Here is a 4,893-nt window from a genome sequence, read left to right as displayed (position 1 = left end):
GGTTCATTAAAGTTGTTGCATTCTAAAGTCATACACGCTCCTCCACAGCTGTAACAGTGTTGGTTGCTCATCCCTATAGCATTGGCTTGCATTCTGTCAAGCCTTTTGGTGAGTTGGTCAAACTGAGCATTTATCATACTTAAGGCATCCAATTCCAGGATCCCTACTATTCTTCTTGTATCTCCCCTTTCATTTGTGCACTCATAGTTGTGATAAGCAACCCTTTCTAAAAGTTCAAGAGCTTATGTTACTGTTTTCTCCACCAAGTCTCTTTCCATAGCTGAATCTATTGTGCTCCTTGTAGAGGGCAATAGTCCATTATAAAAATTCTGAACTAGGAGCTAATCCTCTATGTCATGGTGTGGACATTTAATCTGTAGGTCTTTATATCTCTCCCATGCATCATAGAGTAATTCACCTTCCTTTTGCTTAAAGGTATTGAGTTCAACCCTCAATTTTGCAGTCTTCGCAGGTGGGAAATACCTTGCTAGAAAAACCTGCGAGAGAGCTTCCCAAGTGGTAAATGTTTCAACTGGTTGTAAGAGTAACCACTTCCTTACTCTGTCTCAAAGGGAGAATGGGAATGCTCAGAGTCTTATAGCTTGATCAGAGACTACATTCATCTTGAATGTGTCACATAGGGCAAGAAAGCACTAGAAGTGGTAGTGTGGATCTTCTGTAGGTGAACCTCCAAACTGGGTCTATTGAATCATCTGGAGCCTTGCCAGTTTTAGTTCAAAACTATTGGACTCACCATTTGAGCACTCCTCTTGCATGCAACACTATGTACCAAGGTTAATATTTATAAAAATGAAAACATTTATGTGAAAATATTTAAGGTCCCTTTTAATTCAAAATGTGTATATATATATTAAAAAAAAAAAGCACTTTTAGAAAACTAATTTTTTGGAAGTGATTAAAATTATTTTTATAATTATAAAATCCCAAATTTAAATATCAATTCCAAATGAATAAATAATATTAATAATACCAAATTCTAAGACATTCTCGCCTTGTACACGTGATAGAGGCGGAAAAAGAATTTACGTAGCAGTGCTTTTAGTTTATGCTTATTTCAACAGCAAATTTCTATTTTTTAGCATTTCCAATATCCCTGTAGTGAGAGGAAGTCGACGCCTGTGATGAATTTGAGAAACTAATAATTATTGACACAACCAAACTCCAGCATTTGCATAAGTTGATGTAAACTCAAAAAAGACAGTAACATTATCAGTTTGTCAGTCACGAAACTCAAGACATATACGATTTTAGGAGGATAGAGATCAAGTATAGGTATTTTCCCCCACCCAACGCAATAATCTAGATTGCCTTAAAAGTGACACAGAAACCAGAAAGTGCATTATTATCAAAGTTCCAACTTTCTACCCATTTCTTTAATTATGCTACAATTACGCATCCCTTAAATCTTTTATCATATGTATACATTACATAAAACCATGTAAAACTTGTAGCAAATTAACTTTTTAATACACATGAGAAAGAGAGCCCCATAACTGGGCTAGAATCCTTGGATAGATGAGGCTCTATAAGCCCTCAAGGGTCTTGGTTAGTTGTTGTTGTTGGCCATAACAGGAGTTTCTAAAATTTCTTGATCTTGTTCTTGATGTCTCCTTTCTCTCCTGATGGTTCTTAGAGTCCTATCTATCTCGGGATCCAAGTCCAAAATTTCTTCCGTCGACTTTGTTCGAGTCATACATCAAACCAAATACCTGAGAGAAAGTAAAAGAATAAAAACAAATTAAGTAAATTTAAATAGTAAATGTAAATGCCTAAATCAGCTAAATTGCCTATCGCTTAATATTACTAGAAATAAATTCCTCGGCAATGGCGCTAAAAACTTGTTTACTAGTTTGACAACCCTGCAAGTACACGGATTGCTAAAAAGTAATCAAGTAGTGAGTAGATTATCATCCCACGAGGAATATAATTTGCAAGTACCAAGTTACACAGCAATTATGACTATCTAGGCTATTGAATATAGTGGAAGTGTGAATCTAATTAATCTTGAGGACTAAAGACTAGGAGAATAATCAACTTAAAATAAAAAATCTATTAAAACAATTCCAGAATTAAGATTTCACACTTTAACCTTGTTATGGATTTAATCTTGTCTATTCATTGGATTGAGGATCATTGCTTTTATGTAAATTACCTAAGGTATCCTAGGTCCTCTCTCAAGGTACCTAAGGTGTGTTTCAATTAGAGCTAATAAAAACTCTTTAAGATTAGTCCTAATAAAAACACTTTAAGATTTATGGTCAATTATTGAATTCCATAAAGGTCATCAGCCTATCTCTTGGTCAGATTTCCTAAGTTTAATATTCTGATTTTCCAATACCAATTTTTACCTTTCAGTTTTTCAATTAGTATCTTATATCATGTTTAAGTGAGTACCGACACATAGCATGTATTGAGAACACAGAATATTAAATCAAAGAACAAAACTTAAATCTAATAGATAAAACTCAATATTTGTCCATAATAATGATTACAAGCATTACTCTTCTAATTCCAAAATAAAGAAACTATTCACTCACTATGAGTTTAACAAACATAACAAAAGTGAAATAAAAGAACATAAAAGTAGCCTGAAGAAATAGAACAAAAGAATAGAAGAGAATCTGCAACTTTAAACTTATGGAACTTCAGCTGAGGACTCCTCCTTGATGCCAATGCACTCTTCTTCAAGACGGCATGGAGAGAATGATGAAGATGTGAAGGTGTGTGTATGAATGGTTGACTATCGGATCTCGGATATTCGGATTGCTCTCTACTCTTTCTGCTGCTTCTTTTTATATTAAATGTCCTAGGGTTAGGTTTTTAGAGTCCCAAAGGCATTAGAAGTCTGTTATGAGTGTAAGAGCTGGAGCTAGAATCAAATTAGGAAAATGGCTGCCGGCTGATACATAGCTAGTGTAAAGTGTATTCGCAACAATGCTCTTCCTCTTGAGTTTTTCCAAGCTTCCTTCTTTACTCCTATGCTTTAAAACTTCCTCAAAACACCTGAAAATATGCAGAAAATATAGAATTTAGTGCAGAGTAATCAAATTTACAAAAGTTAATGAATTTGATGATTATGCATGAAATTACCCATCTAAATGCTATGGAATACTGTAAAAATGTACTTAAAAACATCTATATAATACAAGTGTATCACTTGCCATGAATATTAGGGGGATGGTTTGAATGGAAGTGATGCATTGTATATTTTATGGTATGGCGAGAAAGTCAAGAATAAGATTGAGGTCTCCTTTTACATGTTGGACAATATACTCATATTTTAAGAACTAATTCTTCAATCGTAGGAGTTGTGATTCTGGAAGACTCTTGTTCTTGAAGTTAAGAGAATCTGCAGCTTTGAACTTGTGGAACTTCAGCTGAGGACTCCTCCTTGATGTCAATGCAATCTTCTTCAAGACGACATGGAGAGAATGATGAAGATGTGAAGGTGTGTGTATGAATGGTCGACTATCGAATCTCGGATGTTCGGATTGCTCTCTGCGCTTTCTGTTGCTTCTTTTTATATTAAATGTCCTAGGGTTAGGTTTTTAGAGTCCCAAAGGCATTAGAAGTCTGTTCTAAGTGTAAGAGCAAGAGCTGGAATCAAATCAGGAAATTGGCTGTCGGCTGATACATAGCCAATGTAAAGTGTATCAGCAACAATGCTCTTCCTCTTGAGTTTTTCCAAGCTTCCTTCTTTACTCCTAGGCTTTAAAACTTCCTCAAAACACCTGAAAATATACAGAGTAATGAAATTTACAAAAGTTAACGAATTTGATGATTATGCATGAAATTACCTATCTAAATGCTATGGAATGCTGTACAAATGTACTTAAAAACATCTATATAATACAAGTGTATCACTTGCCATGAATATTAGGGGAATTGTTTGAATGGAATTGATGCATTATATATTTTGTGATCTGGCGAGAAATTCAAGAATAAGATTGAGGTCTCCTTTTACATGTTGGACAATATACTCATATTTTAAGAACTAATTCTTCAATCGTAAGAGTTGTGATTCTAGAAGACTCTTGTTCTTGAAGTTAAAAATTCTAAGAAAAGATGATTTGTCCATTATACTCAAAAAGCAATAGCCTATCAAAAGGAATTCAAACTTTTTAATTCCATTTTTAATAGCTAGAATCTCCTTATAGATTGTATTATAGTGTTTTTCTATCTCCTTGAATTGCCCATTGGCATGCCCACAAATTTATTGCTTTCTTAGAAGCTCTTCTATCAGGATAGCTCCCTAGTATTCATCATTAGCATCTATCTGTAGTATCCTTTTTCCTATATTGGGAATCTTTAAAAGAGGAGGATTCTATGCCGCTTCTTTTAGCATTTTTATAGTTGTCATTTGCTCAAGACTCTAGGCTGGGAGCCTATTTCTTAAACATCTTAGAAAGGAGACTGTGTATTTGGATACATTAGGAATGAAGTCCCTACGGTAATTGATAATATTAAGGAAATGTTGGATTTGCATTATGGTCAAATCCTAGTTTGGGAATTTGAGGAGTTTTTGGGAAATATAAGGACAAGGTTGATATTTTTCATTTTGAAAGCTCATCCCAAGAAATTCAATATTTTTCTAGCTCAAGTGTCTTTTCTTTTCAGACAGCATTCCTACACTTTTGGACTAAATTGTGGAATTAGGCTGACAATTTCTTATAGGCTGAAGCATCTCTTGAGAATAGTATGATGTCATCTATGTAGATGAGAGCATTATGAAGGATGGGCTTAATCTCTTTTGGAATAGAGATTGAGCCACTTTTAGTTCGAATGGTATGATAGTCCATTAGTATTGAGCATTTGGAATGTAAAATGTTCTCTTGTACCTGTCTGCTAAATCAATTCCTAACTGCCAAAATC

General features: G+C 34.3%; 1 non-coding gene across 1 annotated transcript; it reads left to right on the top strand.

The window, feature by feature from the left end:
• Positions 1-351: 351 nt before the first annotated feature.
• On the top strand, positions 352-458 carry LOC131182567 (small nucleolar RNA R71). The gene has a single exon (XR_009150831.1). It is a non-coding gene; the product is annotated as a small nucleolar RNA R71 (small nucleolar RNA).
• The last annotated feature ends 4,435 nt before the right edge of the window (positions 459-4,893 follow it).

Source organism: Hevea brasiliensis, chromosome 8, assembly GCF_030052815.1.
Source record: "Hevea brasiliensis isolate MT/VB/25A 57/8 chromosome 8, ASM3005281v1, whole genome shotgun sequence".
NCBI lineage: Eukaryota > Viridiplantae > Streptophyta > Magnoliopsida > Malpighiales > Euphorbiaceae > Hevea > Hevea brasiliensis.
This window is presented reverse-complemented; position numbering and strand designations above follow the sequence as displayed.